This window comes from Sander lucioperca, chromosome 22 (genome assembly GCF_008315115.2).
Source record: "Sander lucioperca isolate FBNREF2018 chromosome 22, SLUC_FBN_1.2, whole genome shotgun sequence".
NCBI classification, from domain to species: Eukaryota; Metazoa; Chordata; class Actinopteri; order Perciformes; family Percidae; genus Sander; species Sander lucioperca.
This window is the reverse complement of record NC_050194.1, coordinates 29,132,352-29,159,814: the sequence shown is the minus strand read 5'-3', so window position 1 is coordinate 29,159,814 and position 27,463 is coordinate 29,132,352. Positions and strand designations below refer to the sequence as shown.

Here is a 27,463-nt window from a genome sequence, read left to right as displayed (position 1 = left end):
ACCCAAAACAACGGACAAGGAGCTAATCGTGTCCTCGTTTCTCTACCGAAACACTCAGCAGGCCCCTCCGAGCTTTATCGCCCTCTCAAAGTCAATAAACTCTCTGACTGAGCCTCAGAGAAGAATGGGGGTTCGGGAGGGGGTCGGGAGGAGTGGGGAAAAGTCACAAGGAAAAAGAAATAAAGCAGTAGGTACAGTCAAAACACACTAATTCTTTCTCCCTCCTTCTCTAAAACCTGTGATAAATAATGAAGGCAACAGGGTTGGTTGTGAAATCCCATCACAAGTATGTATGTGTAACAACATTATTTAAGCTCAAACGTTTCTTTTAGACTGTGTAACTTTGCTAAAAATGGCAAGTGTTGCCACATGTGGTAATTATTGGATAATGTCACATTGAATTTCAAGACTCATAAGGCCACCTGACTAAGCTAAAACATGGTGTACTGTAACTAACCCCTAGTTTCCACCGGACGCGTCTGCGCTGCGTTCTGGGCGCGCCGCGGGCCCAGCGAGCAATCGTGGCCATTCAAGTCAATGTTTGATATTCCACCAGCCGCGCCACGGCGCGTCCCAGAAGTGTGCGTAAAGTGGCTCTCCCCTCCACTAAAGATACGCGCCAGGTCTAGTTTCACACGAGCCGCGAGCCGTTCCGACAGCCGGGCAGGCAGCGAAACAGAGAGAGCATCCAGTCAATTTACCAAAACACCCCCCAATATCATTTATGTCTCTCTACAACACCACAGACAACTAGAGATTCATCTTGGGGGTTAAAAAACATAATACCACATCACAGATGTTTTTTTAGGACAACACCAGAAAAGAGATGGCGTGGAGCTCAACTGCAGAAGTGCCTAGAGTGGAAGGTTGATAATAGCTTAATAAACATGTGATTGTTCTGTAAAGTACAAAGTAGAGACAATATAATCTGCAATTCGGGCAGCAAGACGCTCCGCTTCTGAGACGCTCGCGGTGTGGTATGGCACGTGGCGGAGGACGGAACAAATCAGCGGCACCCAGTGGAAAATTGGAGTAAACCCCCTGAAGCAGCGCTCGGCCGTGAGGTGATTTTGGTGAAGTGGCCACAATCCAAACTGAAACTCACGTGATGCACACTGACCAAATACCTTTAACCCATACACAAAAACAAAATGTCTGTATGTGTATGTGCCTGTAACAATGCATTATGTAATAACATTGCATTATGTAATAAAACGTCAAAATGTAATACATTTATACTTCATTGTGTGATAACACCCGCATAATGTAATAATCTGCTGCATTTTGTAATAAAAACCATGAGCGCAATATGTAAGAAATTGTAGTTACGTCAGTATTGACCAATGAAAGGTTATAATAATTTACTGAACAAATAGTATACTTTTCAAAATAAGTTTGAGTCACCATGATTTACGCTACAATTTATAAAATAAACATGACAATGTTATAAAAAATGAATGAATGAATTTTGGTTGGTTATTACATAATGCACCATATTACATTTTCGTTTAAAAAAAAGATCAACCCCCACATTTTGTAAGAATGATGTAATAATTTATTACAAAATGCAAAAAAAATTATTACATATTGGGTTCAGGTTTTTATTACAAAATGGGGCAAATTATTACATAATGCGGGTTTTATTACATAATGAACTGAATATGAATTAGATTTTAACATTTTATTACATAATGCCGGTGTTATTACATTATGCGTTGTTGCGGTGTTTTAAAAAAAAATGTATCCATTACGTCCAATTCATTTTTTTCCGTACTTTTGTGTATATGTGGGGTGCCAGCAGGAGGTCAGCTGGCTCACTTAGAGATGCAATCAGAAGGTACAGTCAGACAGCGAGTGGTTACAGCCGGTGACATGCCATCTATTTCAAACTTCAACCGGCTCCATTTGGTGATGAACATGTTGAGACAACAGTAGGTAGCATCTACCTGTAGCCTATACTGTGCAGGTTGTTAGTAGGATCAAAGATTGCCAGAAGAGAGGGTGGAGGAGTAACGCACAGCAGCAAACTTAATGGTCATGCTCTAAAGCGTGATTTATGTTTCTGCGTAAAATCTACGCCGTGCGTACGTGGGGACACGGACCCTACATTTTAGCCTGACGTGCACCTCCCGAAAAATGTAACTACACGTCGCGGCAACGCATGTCGCTCGGCTGTGGCTTGGTTCTCCTTCTCATAAAACAACATGAAATCAAGGAGAGGGTTAACTTCTCCTGCTCCAGATTTCCCACCGTGGTCAGAAAGAACAGGGGAGACACTTTGTTTCTCTCACTATGACTCTAGAGTTACTACTCACTCTGGAGCTAATCACCGTCACACCAATGCACAAGTATAAACATCAGGCCACTTACATAGGCTACAGAGAAAGCTCTGTGTGGAGCCTCCACAGAACCATAAATCACACGTAAGACAATGAAGCTTGAGTAAGCCTGATACTTTTTCATCATATTCACCAAGTGAGCAACTATCATTGGAATGAAAGGGGCTCGGCCTTTGATACATCAATGGGTGAAACAGTAGCAAAGGTAGAGGGGAGTCGTAAAGGCAGTGTCAATCAGTAACGTTATTTACACAACAATGCTGTACAGTTAATAATCTGCGTATGGTTTATATGGGAGCAACTTTCTGACAACAGTTTTGATCCCTTTTGTCCTTTGGAATGTGCCTTGGTTGACGCACTTAAACAAGACTCAGAATCACTCCACTGTGGCTTTTGTTTATCACATTTATTGTCCTTTCTCACTCAAACTTCAATTTGATATGTTTTCTTCTTTTCCACAAACATAATGAACTGTCCTTACCAGGTGGTGTACAAGCATTGACAGCAGAGCGAAAAATAAAAGATACAACAAAAACAACTTCAACTTACAATCACGGAACTGTTCTGAGCAGTACTTAGCGCAGCGGTCAAAAAACCGTATGGCTCCAAACCAAAGGCCCCTAACTGAATGACAGCTCGGCTCTTATACACCAGCTGATGCAATTACTGCCCTAATCAGCTGATTGTCAAAAGGCTGTGACCATATGACACGTATCAAGATCAATTAACACAACTTGTTAGTTTACAATGAGTCTCATTTGCTCTAACTATCAATGCATTTATGCACAATTCACCATAATAAAAGTTAATATTGAAATCATAATTTGGGCTTTTACATACCCTAACATTAGCCACCATAAGCTACGGGTCAAATTTGTGTGATTGATTGAAATGATTTGTGAGAGGACGATTGTGTAATGTTGTATTTCAAAAGTTAAAAGTGTGGATTTAATATCCAAAACTGCCATTGTTGGCTGTATAGCCTAAAGTGTGAATATTCAAAAGTGCATATCACTCTAACCCTACTAGTTATTAGCATCAATAAAGAGCAGGGGCGCTGGTGGATGAGGATCCCCTCAAACTGTTTGCAGAGTCAATATTCGACGCGGCAGGGAGCAAGTTGAAATATGCAAACGAGGCTGGATGAGAAGTAGCGAGAAGGAGAGAGATCTCTTTGAAGTTTGAGTCCTACACTTTGGATTAGGTTTGCTGAGTAAACGGACGAGGCAAACAAAAGCCTCTGGGTAAATGACAAACAGGAATATCAGCAGTAGAGGGAACCCAGCGACTCAGCGATTTACACTTGTGTACACTGCAGTAGCCATGCCATGTCGTACATTGAAATCTCCTTCAGAAGACAGCAGAGCTCAGCATTAAATCATTCAGCAAGGGAGTGCAGGAAGGCATCATGTGATGTCATCTGATAAAGGCCAAGAGATCAAAATGTGAAAAAAGTGTTCTTAAGTACATATTCAAACAATTTCCCTACAACTAATTCATTGTAAAAAAAAAAATAATTAATAATAATCAGTTCAATAATATGGATAAAGATTCTTTAATAAAGATTTGACAATGAACAAGTATTTCTCCTCATCAAAACACATGGGTTGAACAAGAGAGATAAATTGTCCGTCCTTTCTCCTTGAGCGAATTATTGGTTGAACATCCGATCTTCTATGTTTTTTTTCTTCCTTCTGTGCAGTAAGTACAGCAGTTCACATTTCTCCACAGACACCATGTTTGTTTACTACCGTTGTCACAGAAATGCTCTGATTAGCTTTATGTCGCCCCCTTGAGGATTAAAATTTGTTACCTTCACTGGTGCGTAAGAGCGTGTTCACCTTTTGTGTCAGCTAGGCCAGAAGTTATATGTGTTTGCGTACTTGTGCAGACCATGTTTCTGCCCTTATAGTTGTTGTCACACTTTTCACCAGTCTCTGCATAAACTTCATCAATTTTTCTTGTATGGATGGAGCATATGAGTATAGTGGAGTAAGCAGCAAAGGTCTCCTTTATTCAACTTTAAGCTGTGAATTTGCACGGTTGTTGAAAGCAAAGACAGTAAACAGAAGAAACAATTTTCTTAATGCTTCTCGTGATGAAGATTATTATACAATATGCTACACACCAAATCACATGCTCATACACTAGCCTGGGATATCATGCCTACTGAACACACAGAGATTAAATTAATATTAATATCAAGATCAACTCTGCAATCCTACATCCTCCATAGTCTTGTAAAAGAATACCATGGCCATATAACCCAATCCTTGTGTGTGTATTACAGTTTATCATAACAGCCATCATCCAAGCTTCCACCCAGCCATCGTTCATGATGGTATGTCCTTTGGGTGGGGAGGAGAAGCTTGACCTATCTTGAAGATGACAGACACCGAGCTGGGCTCTGAGTGGAGGAGGGCAGCAGAAAGACTAGACAGACTTATCTACTGTGGGCCGAGGAGGAAGATTAGAGCATTGTTTGTTGTATTATTCTGCAGCGTGAAATTCTCAATCAGGAGGTCAGGATTTAGGAACTAGTGAGGAAGTGTTTGGCAGAAAGATGGCTGGAGAAAAGAGAGAAGCAGGAAGAGGAAGTGAGAACTTCCAGGAAAGGATGGATTTCAGACATTGATATCAGCAGCTTGTTGGGGCTACTCAGTTGTTATTACAGAATATTGTGCATTATATTTACAGTATAGTTTTGAAAGGATTGTTGCATGATGTCAGGACACCTGCTACCCAAGCTTTTCACAAAAGATTTTGTAGCACATCCAAACGTTCAGCATTCTTGTAGAAATTCTATTCTTATAAAGGTGGAAAACATTATTAAGACCAAACATACTTAGCTTATTAACCCTTAAAACAATGTCTACTCATGAACCCTGATTGCAGTGTGTATTTTTCAACAGGTTGTAACCAGGTCAACCAAAGAGCAATTTTTAGTTTTACAGTAGATTATTGTTTGAAATTATGATATTGACATAGTTTTACATAAAATAGTTTTTGATGTGTCGTAATTCTACACTGCTTGTATAATGTTATACTAGCTGTACTACCATATGAGTTATGCCGTTAATATACAAGAAATCAACTAACTTCACGGTTTTGTGCATGATGCATGTGTGCCTAAAGTCAAACTGAAACTTTAAAATGGCACTGGCAATTAAACGTCAATGAGAAACTAAATGTCTTTTCAAAAGACTAAATCTTTCTCGTTTTGCAGTTGTAAGTAGCTTCTCAATTTACTTTGTGCACTGCATTGTGGAACAATAGTGTACATCAACAAGACTGTACTGTACTTTTTGACAGACTTTTTTGAGAACACTTTCATTTTCCAATGTGGACACATTACCCAAACTTACTTGAGAGCGAATATATAAAGTATGGAATTGGGGCACAGCTGTATGGTTTGACTGGTCCTTATTTAACTAGCTGTTAATTGACAAAGCTTTTTGAAGTTAAGTTGCCTAAGTTACCCCAAAAGTGATCCAGGTGTGCTCTGTCATATGTTTTGCGCTACCCAAATCTGTCAGATATGGTGACAAGGTTTTGTCACCTCTGTCATACTGTGATCATGAGCAGCAGCTGGCAGTATGCATATTGTTTGTGTCTATCATGATCAACACACTGTGATTGAGTCTATCATAACTACTGTTTTATATTTTTGCCCAAGATATTTTAATAACAGACTTTGTGTGTGAAGTGCTGGGAATTACATGAAGTCTCTAAAGTCCATGTATAATAAATGGTAAAGTAGTAACAGATGCAACAAACTAAAAGGTGAGTGAGGAAAATAATGAACCTTGCTGTGTTGCATAGCTCTTGTCCAACAGCCTCTAAACCATGAGGGACTATTGAATCAGATTTCTGCTTGTTTGCATCAGTAAAGGCAGTCAATATGGTCAATATGGCCATGTAGAGTCTGACCTGCATCGACAGGCTCGTTTCTGACCATCGATCCCAGTCAGCCTGCACAAATCAAACTCTATCAAACTAGGTGCAGCCTCACTTTAATAAAAAAATGTAATGTTGGCCACACACACACACACGCAGACAGACAGACACTAATGAGCAAAGGAAAGAGATGCAACGATATGAATCTTGTTGTCTCTGTTCCTGTTGTCTTCATTATTCATCACACAGGTTTTTTCCTCCAGAAAAGGAGGGAGAGGATATCATTTTGGGTTTTTATAATGTGTGTTTGCCTTCTCTATTTCTGTTGCACTCTTAAACACACACACACACACACACACACAGAGTATAAGCCCTGCCTATGCATGCACAGAGGTGCTGTCTTGATTGATGGCAATTAGCATGCTGTAATGGTAACAGCTGTTTGGTGTGTCAGGAGGCTGCTACTGTACCTGATGCCCACCATACCATCTGCTGCCTGCGGGAGTGTGATGTGTGTTAGTGTGTGTGTCTGTGGGTGTGTGTGTGTGTGTGTGTGTGCGTGTGTGTGTGTGTGTGTGTGTGTTTGTGTGTTTGTGTGTTTGTGTGTGCTGTGTGGCAGAGAGTGTGTTTTAATGTAAGACATCTAAATCCCACGTGGAGATGTCTCAGCTAAAGTGACGTGGGAAAGTGTAGTGAGTCAGTGCCTGTGTGTGTGTGTGTGTGTGTGTGTGTGTGTGTGTGTGTGTGTGTGTGCCAGGCTGGCAGCTTGTTAATGGTGAACCCAGGCCCTGGGAGCAGGCTGTTGGCTGTTTTATTAATGATGCCATGTCCCCTCATGTCTCCTAATGGCCAGTGCAAGTCCATCTGTAAAGGACCTATACACACGAACACACTATGACCCTAATCAACCCACTTGGTGAGTGTGTGTAAGTGTGTCTATGTTTGGGGCTTCTGTGTGTGCGTGCGTGCATATGATCATGGCTGTGAATTGGGATCAGTTTGTCCTTGGAGATTGTTGATCATTGAAGGCCTGTCCATGTGTCCATCTGTGCATTGCAGGGTGAGTGGGTTTGTGTGTGTGTGTGTGTGTGTGTGTGTGTGTGTGTGTGTGTGTGTGTGTGTGTGTGTGTGTGTGTGTGTGTGTGTGTGTGTGTGTGTGTGTGTTTCCTCCACATGTCTCAGTCTGCCAGCCAAGGCCCAGTGTGAGACACCCTGTTACCCCAGAGAGAGTGGGCTGACTAAGCTGTGTGCAATACTGGCATCCAATGTATGTGTGTGTGTGATTTGTTATGAGAGAATTAGATGGTAAGAGAGGAACAGGGTGAGTCAGAGAGATAGATAAAACATGACCGAGAGAGACCTGAGTTCACTGTATCATATGACACAGTAACACATCACTCCAGTAGCATCACACGGTAGTTTCTATCATGTCTTCCAAAAGGTATCAACTGTTAAATGTTAAAGGTACACTAGACTGTTTCACATTTAGATTACCATAAGTAGGAGCTAGCACCAGAAGCCTGTGTTCAGACGATAGCTCTGTGTCAGAAAACACAGCCCCCTCATTAACTTCAATGAGACAACTGTGATGGCACAGCAGGATCCCAATATAGAGGCTCTGGCAAACAAGTTGTTGTTGTTATTATTATTAGGATTCAAACTGCAAAGGGATAGAACCCTAATGAGTTTGTGCTAGTTCATTATTTTTATTCGTTGTCATTTTTATTCTTGTCCGCTAGAAACATGACACTAGAAATGATGTGTAAATGGTTTTCAACAGATTTGACTCCAATCTACCACATTATCTAGGTAAAAAAGAGAGTTCTCTGCGCTTCTGCAGACCACAACATTCCGGTGCAACCAAGGCAGGACAAAACAGTGTAAAGTAACAACAAATTGCCAGTGCAACACAGATGTCTTCTTACTTACTAGTTTTATTTCTTAAGGTGCATAACAGTGACTAACGTTTCGATGTAGGGTTACATCTTCATCAGGACTCTGATGAAGACTATTAAGTAAGAAGACATCTGTGTTGCATCGGCAATTTTTTGTTACTACCACATTATCTATTATCAACACCCAAAAACAGGATTTTGGAAAGGCCACGCCTGTCTGATTGACTTAAAGTTCTTCACATATATCCAGCTCAATGTGATTTACAAAAAAGCCTCTTGGACCATCAATCAAAGAATTTTGCAAAAGGCGGTGCTTAGCAGGGAATTGACCATAACTCAAGTTGTCCTTAAGCAATCCTGCGTAAACTTGATGGAGACATCTGGCACAAAGACCTGAACGTTCTTATTGCTTCGTAAATAAAATTTGTTACAATCCGATAAAGGGCGGCGAAATGACGGAGGTTTAAAATGCTGCATCTATTGTAGAAATTGTTGTGATTGGTATGGTGTCAGGTTTATGTCACATCTCCCGAGCGCGATAAAACATGCTCACGAGCAAATTATATTTCACACGCGCAGATATTAGTCTTTGCGCACCAATTCAACAACCCAGAGATGTACAGGCAGCTGTGAGCTTGCTCTTTTATGATTGGTCACTTTCAAGGCGATCTTATCCACGGACCTCCTTACCCTACCTTGATTGACAGCTATCGTTACAGGAAGGACGGAGCTGTACCGGCTGAAAGAAGTGTTTCGGTTATGTATAATATATAATGTATAAGTGTCTACTGTTCGTTCTGTTGCTGGGATATGTGTTTTTGAAATGTCCGTAAATCCTTGCCAATGTACCTATTTCTCTAACGTTAACATTAGAGCTAGCCTTAGCTAACTCTAGCTATACTTACTGACTTATTATGAAAAATAACAAAGCACCAGGACCTGATAATATCCCAGCAGGGACAGAGGGACTGTTGATATGATCTTTGTGACACACCAACTGCAGGACAGATGTCGGGAGCAGCAGCAAAACCTGTTCATGGCTTTCGTTGACCTCTCTAAGGCCTTTGATACTGTGAACAGAGATCTGCTTTGGGGTGTACTGCAGAAATTTGTTTGTCCACCCAAATTTCTTACCATCCATTAACAGTTTAATACTGGAATGATGGCCCGGGTGGTAGTGGGAGGCAAGAGCTCTGAACCGTTCAACGTTCAGACTGGAGTCAGGCAAGGCTGCGTGCTGGCCCCAGCTCTTTTCAATATCTTCCTCATTGGTGTTACTACACTATTACGCAGGGGAATAGAAAAGAATCTCAATTATCTCAGAAAACTACACCTTGGATGATGAAATTCAAAATCGACTCAGGCAAGTATCAACATCCTTTGGTTGCCTGAGAAAGAGGGTCTTCCAAAACGCTGACATAAAACTTCATACCAAAGTCCTTGTATACCGCACAGTCTGTATTTCCACTCTACTCTATGGCTGTGAGACCTGGACCACATGCAGCTGGTCTTTGCAGCGTGGAGTCTCTTCTCAACCACCAGCTTCGATGGCTTGGACATATCATCTGAATGCCAGCAGACAAACTCCCACGTTAAGTCCTTTATGGTCAATTACAGCAAGGACAATGTGCTGCTGGCAGACAGAAAAAAACGGTTTAAGGACCAAATCAAAGCCTCATTGCCAGAAAGAACATCATTTTGATTCTGCAAAATCCCAGATAACATTCAGTGAAAATATTTTTTATGTCCAGTGCTAACATTTCTAAACATAGAGGTGCCATGCACATATATTGTAGGATGATATGCTATGCTATGGTTGTAGTAATTCCACACTAGGTTTTGGAAAGAAATAAAACAGCTGTTACCAAACCCAACTGTGATTTTGTGTGGTACTGTACTGCCACTACATCACAGCTACAGTGTGAAAAATGTATGTAGTCACCACTAGCTATCAGGATTATTAAACTGGGGGCATTACTCCTTGAGATATGTTAGGGTTAGACAACAGTTAAAGTGACTATATGTAACTTTTACATGTTTCTGAAACTGTGTAATGTTCCATCTGTTGATCATAAATGACCTGTAACAGCAAACGAGACTAATAAATAAAATTACAATACAATTAGGACTATATAAAGACATCTCCTGCTACCTTTTACCCAGCTGGATACACTAACACAGGCTTTCTGGTGTTACAGTGAAATCTGTGACCCGTCAGAATGTGTGCTCTGTGTCTACCTGCCGTAAATCATTTCATGACTTTGTGGGAAAAATCAGACCCAGGCAGAGGCATTAATAAAAACTATATAAAACCAGTGTTCTTTTCACTTAGAAGTTATCTGCTGTAGTTATGGCTGATACTGGGGCAGGACCATCACAGGAAAGAAGGACATTTAACCAAGAACAACTAAAAGCTGAAAAGGAGAGTGGAAGACGACGGACGAAACCCGAGTCACACTCGGTCGGGCTTTCAACAGATGAGACAATCACGGGATTGTAAATGATTCAAAAACGTCCCCGAATTGGCCCTCAGGTATGTAATATGTCTATTTCATTCATAAAATAACTTTACAATGCGCGATGTGGTTGTAGTCAGTAGCCAACATTAAATGATGTCCCTCTTACATTTAGAGCAGACATTTTATTCCTTTCAGTCCGTGTTTGTGTTGACCTACCATTTTCTTTTCTCTTGTCCATCTGTACTGTGTAAAGCGTCCCTGGGTTTCATATAATGCGCTATATTAATCTAAGTTATTATTACGTTGGTTGCTACAACAGACTCCTTGTTGATTGCTTTGGCTCATGACAGTGACAGTGATAACGTTACCTGGTTTATCTCCCGATCGATCCAAAGTAGACTAAGTTACCGTATGCAACACTTGAAATGCAACGATGCATCGGTAACGTACTCTCTTATTGTAAATGAATGATTTGAATGAGCAAAATATTCATTGTATATGACCTCCCAGTAACACTAACTCAGTAATCTATAGTGGGCAATACAGCACCGTAAAGAAAAGATCTTTACAACAGCAGGTGTGGTAAAAACACTACAGCTTTAGTCCAAAGGGCCCGCTAGAATCAACACTAACTGAAAGTTACATATAGACACTTTAAAGAACAATCATGGTTATGTTAAAAAACAAAAAAAAGTTAGATTATGACGGGACTCCCAGCATGAAGGCCAGATGCACTACACACCCTTACTTAGGATTCTGATAGATGAAAATTAAAACCAGTTCACCAATATATAATTTCATCTTTAAAAAAAACTCATTACTTTTCCCTAAACAGCCAGACACTGAGTTTTTGCCAGACATTACTTGAACAGGAGGATATAGTGCAATTATTGGGGACTTTTTCCTTATCTACTTTTTGCAGTGGCTTTTGGGTTAGGTGACTTTGGTTTGAGAAGTGGGGGGGACCTCTGCCAGAACTTTTTTTTCCGTTTTGAATCACATACATTTACAGAGACTATGGTGATACAAAATCCAGGAAATAATTAAGTTGATCATAATGATAAATTCTACCAGAAAGAATAGTACAATAGTATGTATAAGAAATAAATGTCTTATTGTATAATATAGGGGCTGATCGCCAAGACTTGAGAGAATCATTTTATAAAGTCAAAAATGTGAATGTTTTGTGTATGAATGAAATTTAAATAATATGAGATTTAATTTCCACTGCAGACATGCAAACTAATCAGGGGTAAAACAGGTGAGAAGCATACAGTGGACCTCCAACCCTAGGGGGGTCTGGGGGCATTTTTTTACATTTTAAGTTAAAACCATCAATCTGGCTGATTTTCTATCTATTACAGGTAGAGGACAGGGTATTGATCAACTTGACACATCTCCATCCTGGTGGACAATAAGGATGCATTTTATTCTAACTCTCTCTACCTCAACTTGGCTCCTTCAAGAAAACTGTATTCACTAATTCTCATGTACATCTTTTATTATTATCTGGAAGTCAAAATCACCTGGCCCTTCATACAGCACATAACCTACCTGCAACGTTGTGCTGCTACTGCTTCCCTGTCTCACCTCCACCTCATCTGTCCTCTGATATGAAAACAACTGAGTTATGATCATATTGAGTCTAACATTAAACTAGCAGCCAGATAGTCTGCTTATCATACATTGCTGACAGAAAATGCTGCAGTTTAAAGTGGACCCGTTTTCATGGTACACAGAATGTTGTACATTAAATATTTAGCTAACAGTCTGAAGTTACCTAGCAACAGTTCATGTTAATGTTAGCTCAGTCAACGTTAGGCTAACATCAACAGGTGTAGACAGAAAATATGATTATGAGCTAATTTACCAACTCCCATCTCCTTTCTTTATTTTCATCTGAAACATTTAAGTCATCTGCTGCCGTTTCATTTTTATTTTTACCAAGTGTGGTTCACCAACCGTGGTACGCGCTCATTAGAAGAGTCTATCGTTCACTGAACTATCTTTAGAGTGTGCACGTGGCGGTCCTGGACGTCCACACGGGCAGGCTCTCTCCTGCTCATCCGTGGCGATGACTGCTCGCGGTTAAAATAATAAATGAATTTGAAAGTGGGGGGGACACAAACAGGATTCTGAAAAATGTGTGTGTGGGGGGGGGAGGACATGTCCCATCTGTCCCCAGTGGAAGTTACGCCCTAGGCCAGATTCATTCACTAACAATACTTGCTAGTAGGATCAATTCATTGTTGGTTTGGGTTTACATATGAGATTTGTTGATGGAAGAAAACTGTAGAATATCATCAGTGTTATTTATTAGCCATTATCAGGACAGTGGGCATCTTGATAGCCTGGATGTGTTTTGTTTGTCTTCGTAAAGACAGACAGCACATTACAAGTTATTAGCTGTTTATCTCCGTAGCACTGTGTTATTTATCTATGTTTAAAAAAAAAAGGCACAAATGCACATGCAGCTCCAAAGCCTTGTAGGTACATTACATATTTAATGTGTTTACAAGTTATTGCACAAGCACCAAATGTTGTGGATGCAGTTTCTGTTAATGAGGTCTGGGCTAGGGCTGTTTAGAGAAGTCTCTACGAGGCTTGAGATACAATAACATGCACACGTGACCCCTATTTTCCACCACACGTGTCTGCGCTGCGTTCCAGAGGCAATCGCAACCATTCAAGTCAATGCTTGATAATCCACAAATGCGTCACAGCGCATCCCAGAGGCGTGCGTGAAGCAGCTCTCCACTAAAGATAAGCGCCAGGTCTATTTTCACGCGAGCCGCGGGGCGTTCAGATAGCCAGGCAGGAAGGGACAACCCCCAATATCATATATGTCTCCTCTACAACACCAAGACGATGAAAGATTCATCTTGAAGGTGGAAAAACATAATATCACATCACAGATCCTTTTCATAAGGACATCACCAGAAAAGAGAAGGCATGGAGTTTAATTACAGGAGTGCCTGGAGTGGAAGGTAGATACTAGCTAAATAAACATGTAATTGTTCTGTAAAGTTCTTGTAGAGACAATAAAAGCTACGATTTAGGAAGGCAAGACACTCCGCTTCTGAGACGCTTCCGGTGTGGCCTGGTTTTAGTGTAAAGCCAGAAAATAGGGTTGTAGTTATGCATATACACACATACTACCGGTCAAACATTTGGGGTCACTTAGAAATGTCCATTCCACTCCATTATAAACAGAATACCAGCTGAGATCAGTTGCATTGTTTTTTAACCAGGGCAGCAGTTTTCAGATGACATTATGTGCTTACATAACTGCAAAAGTGTTCTCCAATGTTTTCTCAGTTAGCCTTTTAAAATGATATCAGATTAGTAAACACAATGAGCCTTTGGACCATTGGATGAATGGTTACTGATAATGGGCAATGTAGACATTGCATTAAAGATCAGCAACTTCTTTCTACAACAGTCAAGAACCCTTTTGACATTATGTAAGAACATAATGTCATCTGAAAACTGCTGCCCTGGTTGAAAAAATAATGCAACTGATCTCAGCTGGTATTCTGTCTATAATAGAGTGGAATGGAAATTTCTAAGTGACCCCAAACTTTTGACTGGTAGTATATATATAGCCAAATCTCTCTTACTTGCATTGATTACTCGACAATGCTCAGTTGGTGTTTGGTGTTTTAAGCCCCCAACATCAGGCAGCGTTGCCTGGAAGGCACTAGGAGTCAACGGTCACAGCGCTGCCTTGAAGTCAACGTTGGGGGCTTAAAACACCATCGAGCTGCTCAGTTCAGGTGTCATGGACTATCTTAAAAAACAACTGAATTCCTCTTGTATTTCTCATTCCCATCCCAGCGGACAGTTTCTGAGTTCACACTGGCATTGAATAGGCTAGTGCTACGAGTTGACACTCATCAGAGGTTACTGCAAGGTTCATGGAAACTCTCAGAATAGATTATCAGTCATTTCACATATCACTGAAGTAAAGGTAAGCAGCTGTTTACCAGCATCAGAATCAGTCTTATTCTTAATTAACATGTGAATGAACAATAAAAGCAGGCATAGATTGTGTTTGGAAATATTACATGTACAGCATATGCAGAAATGAATTATTTCCAAGGGAAAAAAGGAACTGGAGCACACTGACTTGCAGCCTTTCATTGTGCAAACAGACAATCATCAGACTCTAAAGAAGACACAGACGGCCATATACAATATAACATGGCTTGGTATGCACAACTAAACTGTATTATAAAACATCGTAACAAATAATCATACCTACTTTTTTGACAGAAAAGGTCCAGACTGTGGAATAAGATAGAATCTGATCAAACAACAAAGATCAGATGCAGCAGCATTAGAGGTTTTATATAAAGTAAGTGCTATGTTTTGCTCTTAAATTGTAATAATTTATTTAATAAGAACTTGCCTTCTGTCATATGATTAAAACAAAGAGCTTTTTTAGGTGCTAGAGGGGGGGTCGCAGTGGGAGGGTTGGGGCCAAATGTCAAATCATGGAGGATCACTAGTTATACAACCATTTTATTTTAGTATATTACCAGAAAAAAAAGTTTTGTTTTCTTGGGCTGATATTGGTAAAAAAAAGTGTGCCTTAACTGCTGCAGTGATGGACAAAAACCCTATTTCACTGAAGTTCACTTAAAACTGTGTGTTTGAATGAGCTTTAAGCTGGTTTATGTTTAGTGATTATGTGTGGGCCTGTGTGTGTGTGTGTGTGTGTGTGTGCGTGCGAGAGAGAGAGAGAGAGAGAGAGAGAGAGACTTGCCAGCTAACCCCTAATGGTTCCGTCCACTGTGGCGTTTCTTCACGGCAGGGATCGCCATGCTTCCCAACATTGCACTCTAGTGGGCTCGCCACTAGCAGTTATCAGTTTCTCTCCACTGACCACTAACAAGCAAAGAAAACAGTCTACGCCCTCCTACAACCGCGATGGCTGCACCTGATTGGACAAATGCTTCACGTGGGGCTGTCTGCTCCAGGATTTCGAAACAGACCATAATGGCGGCTCATTTGGAAAACGTTCTCTTATTTATTAATTAATAGTTCACCAAAGTGTGTTTCATTTTAAAACAATTTATGAGAGAAATAGGCTATGCTGTTGCTGAATCCGTCTTCATTTCAGTCAGACAACAGTCAGTTTAAAAGATTTTCGCAATGCCCCCCCTTCTCGAAGATCCCCGCGTCGCTACCAGAATGAATTGCGTCGCTGCTCACATAGACAATGAATGGGAAGCGTGGAAATGATGCTTGACAGTGGACATGTACCATAACCCTTGTGTGGGTGTAGGTGAAAAAAGTTGGTGCTAAATGGTGCGTTAGTGCAGAGACAAGTTCAGAAAGTTGGAATTGTAAAAGTGGAATACTCTGTGTGTGTGTGTGTGTGTGTGTGTGTGTGTGTGTGTGTGTGCGAAAGAGAATGAGTGACAGCATTGTCACATTCTTCCACCTAGCTGATGCAGAGCTGTCACCTCCACCTCTATCAAAACTTTAAAAGAATACATATAGACTTTGGCAAAATGTTGAATATTTACATCTGCATAGACTTGCATGTGCACACACACTGTCGACACACAGGAACCTGTGAGTGGGGTGCTCAACCCCCTGTTGTGCTCCTTCACACACCTATCTTCCCTTTTCTCTTCGTTTTAATTCCTTCTCCTCGTCTGCCACACCTTTCACCCGGCACTCATTGCCTCTCCACACCTCCCACTGCCTCCTGTTCCCTTTGCCTTTCATCTTTCCCTGTCAGGTGAGCCATTTGAAGGTGTGTGTGGGGCGAGGAGGGGTGAAGAATCGGCTCAATCTGACATAATCCATCCCAGAATCATTAACAGTAAGGCAACGCCACTGCTCCCCGCTTTAATGAGACATTTCTGTATATTTTGTCAGCAGAGTACAAAGAGTGCTTTAAAGTGAACAGCAGATAGTGTATGGGGTCATGTATCGCTGCAGGTTGTTTCTTTAACTCTCTACAGAAGACTTCTATGGTTGTTTAAAGACCTTCAGATGTAGTTTGGTGGGTCAAACAGAGTGCAAGCTTGACAGACTTTGCCTGGGTAATCAGTTTGATAGAGTAGGTACTCAACTCCTTAGGTCTAAGAAAGAACAAGGCAAAAGCACCTTAATGACAACCTTCCAGATTTATTCCCACCATCCGCCTTTTCAGAAATAATGACAAGCGAGACCGAGGGAGAGAAAGAGGTGGAGGTCTGGATTTAGGAAAGAGGCAAGAAAATACAATAACGCAACAAACAATCTGAAAGAGTGATCGTGTTCCTGTCCTTTTAAAAAACAAGCATCCATTTCCAAAATGAAGTGCATCACTGAATAAATCAGTCTCAGGTTAATAAAGTTGTCATCCGTTTGATTTTCCTGAGGAAGAAGTACGGCAAGAAAAGAAGAAAACAACTGCAGAAATATGACCCCGTCAGCATTATCTCTTTATTTTATTGTTTCTGAAGAGGTCACCGTGAACACAGCTCCTTCAGCTGCAGCTTTTTCCTCCAACATTTCCTTTAGAATTAGAGTTTATTCTTTATTTTTCTGACTGTAAGTCAAAAAACACTTGTGGCACTTGTGTACATGAAGGAACTCCCAAGAAGACTGTACAGATAGAGAGCTAAAACAGTGAGAGGCAGGTTTTCCGTTTTACACAGAAACACACGTTTTACATCCCACCAAGCACCATGCACCAATAACAGATGCAAGTCACTGCTGTTTAGAGTTTTCACTACTTTGTTCCTCCAGTCCATTGCCGTTTAATTGTTATTCTTTCTCTTTTCTTTTCCTCCTTATTTTGTTATTTTTCGGTCTCAATCACCAATTAAAGTCACTCAGCCGTCCTGATTGGACCTGAGACTGCTAAACACAGTTAATGTGATACGCAGCGCAGACAAAGTGATGGCCACCAGTGACAGCATTACTATTCATGGAGCTGATTTCAACTGTCCCTCACAACAATGAAAAAGGAGAGAGAAGAGTAGGAGAGCAAGGGTGCCCAAAACACCGCAGAGAGTTCAGCAGTCTAGTGCCAACTCAAAGACTTTACCACAAACAGCACTGGTGTACAAAATGATCAGCCAAGTTCGATAAATGACCTGTTATTTCAATTACTCTCTCTAAAATAAATGTCATATTACATATTATTACTTACACTGCTCGTCAGTGGCTGATAGGAAAACAGTCAGTGCCATAAATGGTTCATGCATTTCGTTTAGATAGGCCTATCAGACATTTGTTTTCCTCCTATTCTTCAAGATTACTAGTCATTTTCCGCTGTAGTGTAAGCAGCAGAAACAGCCCTTAGATTAACTTTTTAAAAGTGTATGTCATATTCGTAATAGTTTGGTAATCCCGAGACAAAATAGCACAAATGTTAAATATCAATTTATTTTCCTACACTACTGCAGAACATAGTATTTGTTTTGATTCTTATTCGATTTTAGGTGTGTGATTGTATACTACATTGTTTACTTTGGCTTAAATTACTTATATGTATTATATAAGTATATAATACATGTAATTAATAATATATATTATTTACAGGACAAGCGGGACAAGAACGGGAGAGTTGGGTTTAGGAAAAGATGGAGGGTGGGGTTCTAAAATGAACGTTTCAGTGACAAGCGGGACACAAACCCTGGTCTCCATCTCCGTGAAAGTCCTGTGTTGTTTGACCCATCCAACCCCCCAACCTACCTCCCGATGCGGAATTTCGGGCTTTCATACCACTTGCTACCGTTGTCGCTCTTAATACTATGTCATCTTCACGCGCCGCGGAGCTGCTGCTCTGCCCGTGCGTCCCGTACAGACGCTGAGGGGTGCGTATTGCTTACTGAGAGACACTGACCAAGCGTCCGTATTTTACGAGTTGGGAGTGAGAACGGGTTGAGATAACACACTGAGGTAGCTTGCTGTCTACGTTGCATGGGCTTACAAATAACTATCAGAGACAACACAGGTATCTGTAGAGCGGTAACCACATATGTACACATGTTGTGCAGTGTGGCAGAGGGAGAGTGAGTGAGTCATTTGGCCTTTACCCTCGAGATTATGGGTCTTGCAATGACACTTCCTGCTGTGTGTGTGTGTGTGTGTGTGTGTGTGTGTGTGTGTGTGTGTGTGTGTGTGCGCAAACAGGCTGGCAAGGAGAAAGAGGAAAATATACTGTAGGCTTCAGAAACTATGATGAAGTGTGAACCACACATGGAAAAAAGTAGATTGAGATAGCATTTTCTTCTCTTGATTTCAGCTCATCAAGAGAAGACTCACACCGGCTTGTTTCACCCCTTTTTTTGTGAAAGTGAAACAAACACGCCAGGCAATGCTCTCATCTCCATTGATCTGTAGTGTACACAAAATGGTTAATCCTCAGCACTGAGAGGTATAAGACACAGCATGAAGGATGCAGCTTTGTGTATCAGCCCTCTTTCTTGCAGAGCTGCCCTTTGTATCCTGTGCTTGTTATCTTGATTCTTCGCATGCTGTGGCTGGAAAATAACGTGTGTGCGTGTGTTCAAAGATGTGTTTGGATGTACGTCTGTATTTGTGTGAGAAATGAGCCGTCCTGTTTCTATGGGTGTATGCTGGACTCCCAGAGAAGATGGAAGCAAGGCTAATGCCCAGAGAGAGAGAGCCTCATCATTTTCAGAGGGGTGGCTACAAGTGGAGTTGGAAGTTTGGGTGGTTGGGTGAAGTGTATCCCACTGGGTACAGGATAGCCCCTCTGTTGGAATTTTAGCCCGGCAGCCCCAAGACAAGATGGCTGTGTCAGGAACCTGCTGGGACATCCACTCAGCCTTGGCCGCAGACAAACATCCCAGAATTTGAATGATGCTAAGCTAAAAAATGAATGATGAGATGGGGCAAAGAAATAAAAAGTGGGCAAGCAAGACCTAAAGACACAGAGAGAAAGAGGGATGTTGTGTTCTGGTGTGGATACTGTTTCTTTAGTCTCAGACTAGAGTTTGGTTTTCTAAATCAGATTTTTTTTTTTTTTAGTTTATATATTGTAAAAAAACATTTTTTTTTTTTAAAAGGGACAGAGCACATTAATGGACATCAGTATAAAATGCAAGATGTAAACATACTGGAATTAGCAAGAATGCTAATTTACATCCATAGTCCCTAGGCAGGTAACAAGAACAGAACATCACGTCAAGTTAAAAGTGATCACAGTTCTGGTTTGCCTTAAGCCATTGCCTGAGAAGAGTCTTAAAAGTGTAATAAGTAGTGCACTCCCTTATTGCACGTGCTAGACTATTCAAATATTTACTTTCTGACAGACACTCTGCTGCCCCTATAGTAACCCACAGTCCCCTCTGGTGGCCCTGATGCCACTGGCAGCCCTCTTTTTAATTAATTACATTTAACTTTTGTAAATTAAATTGTACAGTGTTTTACACGTTTTTCACATGACTTTTAAAGGTTAATGTAGACTCCGACGTGATCCCAAGATAATTGAACTCATTTACTATGTCAAGCTCCTCCCCTCTCAGGTTTTTTGATATTCGATAAAGACATGAGATGGGTCATTGCAGATGTAAGAATTAAGAAGGGCTTCTTGAATGTATTTTGCATAATCTGCATTATTTGAAAATGCATTTATTTTACATGCATCAGATAGGTCAGTAATATATAGTGTGAATGAAATTGGAGAAAATAGAGCCTTGTGGGACGCCTACAGGTCAGGAGATTTGGTGCCGTCGACACAAACACATTGCTTTCTATGGGATAGATATGATTTAATCCGCAAGATAGTTTAAGAAAAATTAAAGTGTGTTAATTTCTATGAAAGAACCTGGTGGTTGAAGGTATCAAATGCCTTCTTCAAGTCTAAAAAGACAGCACCAAATTGCATGGGATGGAAAGAGGTATAACCTTTATTTAAATGTTAAGTGAGTAGCATTGATACCCACTTCTCAGCTACCTTAGGTATAACCAAGAGGGTGCTGATTCGCCGGAGTTAGCCATGTCTGTTTTTCCCCCAGATTTAGAAAATTCATTCTTTACATTCTTTCCAACTTTTCAATAGAAGTGGTGCAGGAGTGAATTGTGTGACCCCGACTCACGGAGCTGCACTTGTCTTTTGAGGACTGTAGATATAGTGATAATTAGAGAATGGATGGAATGATATAAATGTATGCACATAAAAATACTACTACTTTCAATTATGCAGGTCAAGTCTGATTTCCATACTAGAAAAACTAAATTATTATTGAAAAGTTCATACTGGAGGTCATTTGGAGTAAAGGTAAAATGTTGGCAGATAGCTACTAAATCCACAATACAGTAAATACACTGCTGTGCTTATCCTATCAGCTCATGTCTGTGCTTGTGGCCTGTATCTGAGGGCCACTCTGCTGCCTTGTCTCCCCACACAAAAGAGCACCTTGCCAGTCACGTAATCCTCTCAGACCCCGTATAGTGCCTGGAGCTCTGGATCTCCCCCTGGAGGCCACAGCTAACCACTAACAATTTTTAGCATCTGTGAAGTTGTCACTAAATACAATGAGTGGAGAGATTTTAATTGTATAGTTGTCCAGGGGTCTAGAGAAGGGGCTTATTTTTTAATAGTATGTTAATATATTATGCAGACATTTTCAGTGATGTTCAGGGATTTTTCTGGGGAGATGAGGCAGAGCACAGAAGGTTAAAAAGGGAAGAAGTGGTGGGGGTGTTCACATCCTTCCAAGAATCTCCCCCAAAGCTACAGTATCTGTGCTGCTTTTTACAAACCCAAATCAGTTACACCAGAGAGCGCAGTTTTTCTAGTTTCCCGGTTTCTTCTGTGCCGGCGAGAATGGAAACAAGCCTCCGAAGAACAACTAGGCATTGAACTGCTATTAACAACACACACACACACACACACACACACACACACACACACACACCTAAGATTTCATCATGTCTTCCAATAGTAACAATACATTTCTGGTAACAGCAATGGGCTAATCAATAAACCTTAACACCATACAGTATAACCCTCATCATAACGTCCTCTTCATGTTATCATTCCAGTTCCTAATAATTAATAAATGAATTGTAGTTGAAACAGCTGTACATTGCTTTTATGGCCCACGATCTGAAGAATGTAGTAATTCAAATTTAGGTCTCTTTCACATCTGTAGTTTAGGTCACTTGGTGCAGACTAAATAATTTACCTTTCAATTCTGAACCGGTCATGTTCATACAGACCTATTATTAATCAAGAGGTGGAAATATGTATGTATGTAACGTATGGACTGGCAGTTTTAGTAGTTTCATACGACATCATCAGCACTAAGTGGAACACTACATTTAATCATGTGTGTTTACATGGACAAGAATGTGCCAGTTATGATCATATTCAGGTATTTGATATTTACATGGCACACAGAGAAATCAGGTTATTCATATGTCAGTACAGGCTCGCCGACAGCTGTCTGCTCTGAGCACCCCCCCCAACAAACAAACATGTTTTTGCGTTGTGCAGTGTTATTTATCGTTATTTTATTTTTGTTATTTTAGCCTCTTTTTTGGAAATAAAAACCACAGATTAGAGTGTTTTTGCATTTCTGCCGCCACAATTCTTTAAAAGAAAAAAGGATTTAGCACAAAATATGTTTCACTCTCTCCTTTTCAACTGATGTCATTGTTACGTTACATTTATGAAAAAGACACAATTTTATTGATGGTAAACATGTCAAATTTAACAAACAGTAACCAAAAATTTATCCTTTAGAGGTCGGGGAAAGACTCCCCTAAAATCAACCGTTTCGCAAGTTGTTGAGTTAGGACACCTTTTGTGAAACGACAAACTATATATACAACATAATTATTCGTGCCTTGTTGTAATTTCGGCAAAAAGTATTTCTTTCTTTGTGTAAAAATCATTATAGATCACAGAATAGATCGGTAAAATCAGAAACTACAGACGTGTCTCCTTCATCACCGTCTCACTACTTCCTTCTCCGAAAACCGTTTTGTAAAACCCTGATAGGCTACAGATTGTTATCTGTAGCCTATCAGGGTTTCACAAATCGCTTTACTTAGTTACTACTCTGTGGTCGCTACATTTTATCATGAGAAACTGCCAAAACACGTGGTACAGTACACAAGCCCTGATATCCCTGTTTCAATTTATTTTCACTTTCTGTTGTGTCAAGGAGAATCCCTGCACTTAGTGATGCATATATGTGTTACCATGGTTACCAAATGATCTTGCATAAATACAGTATATATGCCAATACTGATTTATTGCCAGTTGATGATAGATTTAATATTATTTTTATAATTTGGATTCATCTACAATCACAATCACACACAAACTTTTGTATTGTTTTTATTTTATTTTATTTTTTTGGTTTATTTTTTGTTATTTAGTTCTGTATGCAGATATTGTTTTGGTATTTATTTTATTTTCTTTTATTTCTTTTCTTTTCAATTTCTTTTCTTTTCTGTACGTCGTGAAATGTTTTAATATTGTCTGATTAAATGTTGTTTTGGACCCCAGGAAGACTAGCTGGTCATCTAGGTGTCAGCTAATAGGGATCCTTATAATAAATACAAATTATAAAAATAAAATAAACAATCCTGTGGTTGGTCTGTTTTTCTTTTCATACTACAAACAAACAAACCAGGTTAAATTGAACAAAACCCAACAGGATAGGTGTAAAAGCACCCGGAGTCATACTGTCCATCTGAGGAAGTGGTAGGACGAGGAGAAAAGGCAGAGGAGATCTGTGTATTTGACACAAAGATTTCAATACTTTAAAATAGAGCCTTATGGTTTCATTAGCTGCAGTGATGAATCGATAGGGGTTGGGTAAGCCAAATGTTGGATCTTTGCTGTTGGCTGAAGTAGGCAATGTTTTGGTTTCATCCAACGATAACAACAAATCCTCTTGGCAATAAAGTTGGAGCATAATGTAATAGCTCTGTTAGTGTTTTACTGTTGGATGGGGGGGGGGAGAGACAATAAAGCAAAGACAGAAAAGGTTCTTTACCACCACGTCATTTGTTGGCATGTTATCATCTAACATAACAGCATGGTATGGCAACTTGAGTTCAAAGAGCAAAACAAGCTCTTCAAATTGTTAACAATGCAGGGAAGGTGATTGGCAAGTCACAGAAACAACTTTGCAATATAGTTCACATTGCTGTACACAGAAAGGCTAAACATCTACTGGCAGATAGAGTTCCTCACACCCACTACACTCAGAGTGTGAACTGCTCCCATCTGGCCGTCGATTTAGGGTCCCAAGGTCATACAGGCATTGGACAAAGAATGACTGTAGTATCTCCTATGACAATTCCAGGAGGTTAAAGTAGGAGTTCATGAAACATACTTAAAACAGATGATAACTTTAGAATATCCAATCGGTAGCTGGAGAGATGCCAGTTCACCTTCTGAACTGATGAAACCTTAGGTGTGTGTGTGTGTGTGTGTGGACATATTATTGAACTGATAAAGTCAAGTAGTAGTCCACTTTTTGGATTCATGTCTGTTGTGTCAAAAACAAACACTGCAGGTGAGTGTTAAGACTCAGAATGGAACATTGCTGGAATTCCATTCAGTCTTTGTTAGATACAAAATGAAATAAAATTGCTGAGGATGGCCTACCTGTAAGAACAGCTGTGGTCTTCTGTGGCTGGGATGTAGACAAAATTTGAGGAGCTTCTGTTAGACTGTCAGCATCTCTCTGTCTATCCAACTGTCTGAATGAAGAAAGATAGACACAAATACAGACTCTTCAATAGACTCACTTCAACCTTTCATGTAGTAAAGTCAACAAACATTATCATCCTTGACGTAAAACCCACACAGGTCCACGCATCAACACTGGGAGCTGCACCATATAAACAGCAGAGACACTGGAGGAACTGGGGACTCAGTGCCTTGCTCGTGGGCAGCCTGACAGCATCAGATTTCCCATGAGCCTTAGCTTGGGTCAATGCTCTAACCTTTGTAGAGGTGGCTGTCAATATTCAACGGTGATTACTTTTCATCAATATAAGGTTAGATCTTAAGGAAACGTATGGCAGGAAGGTATAGAGGACACACATTTAATAGCAGAGACAAGAAACAAAGGTGACTTTACCCTCCACCTCCATTAATTCATCCAGCAGCTCTCACTCTCTCTGTAGTGGACATCTACCAGGACTAAAGCTTGTTTCAAGTCCATGTCACCTTTTCTTTATCGTTCCGGCTTTCATTTTCCAGGTAAGTTCTTTCTTAGCATTATATGCTATTCATGACACAAAGCATGTGATACAAAGGTCAATACATACATGCACACAGACAAGCCAGGGATCGGCCACTGATGCAGTGCTAAATAGCGCTGGGCAGTAAAATGGAATTATTTGAGGGATTCTATCTTTACTTTTGGTGTAAAATGTCTACATTTCATTTAAAAAAGCGACAATGGAGCGCCTGGATAGCTCACCTGGTACAGCGTGCACCCCATGTACAAAGGCTCAGTCCTTGTCGCAGCGGCCGCAGGTTCAACTCCGACCTGCGGCCCTCTGCTGCATGTCATTCCCCTCTCTCTCTCCCATTTCCTGTCTACAACTGTCCTATCAATTAACAATAAAAATCGCAAAAAGAAATATCATTGATAGCTGTCTATATTACCCATAAACTGGGACTTGAATAGTTAGACTATATGTGTTCTCCCAGTGTATTCAAGATTCCTTTTATTGTCATCCAGCAAAACACAGAAATGTCAAGCATTAACGAGATTACGAGCATGGCTCCTTTTAAAAACAGATACAAAACAGGGTAATACATAGAGCTCTATGAATATATATAAAATACGGAATAAATCATTTCCAGCAGAATATTTGTTTGTACGACTATGTGATGTATTGCACTTGTAAATGAAGAAATAGTATTGCACATTTGCATAGTAAAGCACAGTTAAGTGGTTGTTTAGTTGAGTTTAGTAAAAGCTGTTTTTAAGTCTTGTCGTGCTGCAACGCTGGGATATCTCCTGCCTGAAGGCAGGAGGGAGAACAGGCTGTGACATGGGTGGGTGGAGTCTTTTAAGATGCTGGTGGCTTTAGTCAATAGTGGCTTTTGGGCCAGATCCTCAATCGCTGTCAGCGTGGCCCCAATATTCCTCTCTGCTGACCTCACCACTCTCCTCAGGGCTTTCCTGTCTGAGGTGTTTGTGCTCTCATGCCACAGAGAGATGCTGCGGGTCAGAACACTCTATGGTGCCCCTCTAGAAAGTGGTGAGGATAGATGGACTGAGGTGAGCCTTCTTCAGCCGCCTTTTTCACTAGACTAGTATGGGACTGTTGGGACTCCTGTTGCTGCATCACAAATCTCTGGTTGTGAGAGGTGAAGCTATAGGAGTCAACTAAACAGTTCAGATGCTACTTGTGTAGTTAAAGCCTAAACGTAACTTCATTTTATTACACTGCATACCATACTATACTGTGATAGAGTATATAATACTAGTGTCACAATAACAAAATTATGACTTTGATGCGATACTGAAACAAAAGATTAAAACGATACCACAGCAAAAACCTAAAAAAATAAAATCAGGAAAAAGTAACGGAAAAGTAGACAAAACATGAAACTTCAAATTCTTTTCTTATTCATTTAAAATGTAAAGCTGTATTAATTGAAATATGTACATGATATGGAGTAATATGATGCCCCCTATACTTGAGAGTTAATATTTGCAACCAGATACCACTTACAGCGTTGTGTAAGTGTTGTACCCCTTTAACACCGAGGGCTCAACCAAAGTTGAACCAGGGTTGACTTTGTGTTTGAAAAGGTTAACCCGCGTTGACTCGGCTTCTTCGAGTGGTGGGTCAGACACGGGTTGGACACAAGTCGATTTCAGTGTGAATTGCACACAACCAGGGTCGCTAACAACCGGTGCATGACAAATTAGACTCGTTGGAGATGAGCCAGGTCTGCGCAGAATCGATCACCGGCGATCACCGCCCAATGCATGCTGGTCAGATTTATGTCCGACTTGATCCCTACTCGCTCTGACGTCATGCACACGTGGTCAACGAGACGCAGGCGCTGTAGTTGCTTTTCACCAACTGCAAGACCCAGGCGGACCCAGGGCATGCTGGGAAACGTCGGCCTCGCAGCTGATCTAACAGCTGATTGGTTCAGAATCGACTCAACACAATGACGTTTTATATAAACTTTTTATTGATTTTGATTTGGAGGGATTTTAACTGCTATTAGTCTGATTTAAAGGCTTATTCTGTACAGAACACGTGTGGCTAATAGTGACGTTTAGAAGTCAGAGAGACTAAATCTGATCAGATTACAGATCATCAGTCTGTTAATAATTAAAATCAGCAACAGATCGCATGTAGAGCAAACGTCTGACTTGACAGCGGATTTTTGTCACCGCCCCCTACTGCTTCCACCTGCTCTTGTCCACTTTACAGGCGAGGCACAGTTCATCTCGAACAAGCCTATTGTCATTGGTTGGGAATGGGGGCGCAGAGTCATGGTTTGTCACAGGTTGCCGCAGCTTATAAACAAACGGTGTGATGGCAGCATGACTGTTTTCAGCTACAGTGGAGGTTAAACACTATTTGAATTCTTTGATACAGTATGTGCCAGGCTCCTGACCGTCTGTGGTGAGGAAGAAATTAAGGTAGATGACCAGGACGGTAAACACCTCATGAGAGTTTACTCATTTTGTTTTAATGAATTATTAATAATTAGATCAGTCTAAGAGCTCCCATATGTTTTGATTGACTTTTTTATGAGACACTGAAACAGCAATCTCAACAGAGGGACAGAAAAGACTGTTCTTTGTGCTGCAAACTTCACTGGCTGCCAATCAAATGGATGTGATACTGCTGACACGTTGACGGAGTGTGTTGGGAGTGTGTTTGTGGT

General features: G+C 40.6%; 2 long non-coding RNA genes across 2 annotated transcripts; both read left to right on the top strand.

Moving 5' to 3' along the window:
* Positions 1-1,092: 1,092 nt before the first annotated feature.
* LOC116034654 lies at positions 1,093-18,597 on the top strand. Its single transcript, XR_004101160.1, has 3 exons — positions 1,093-1,105; positions 1,856-1,857; positions 18,145-18,597. It is a non-coding gene; the product is annotated as an uncharacterized LOC116034654 (long non-coding RNA).
* Positions 5,009-8,220, top strand: LOC118494307. The gene is made up of 3 exons (XR_004896421.1): positions 5,009-5,019; positions 6,930-6,932; positions 8,046-8,220. It is a non-coding gene; the product is annotated as an uncharacterized LOC118494307 (long non-coding RNA).
* Positions 18,598-27,463: the final 8,866 nt, after the last annotated feature.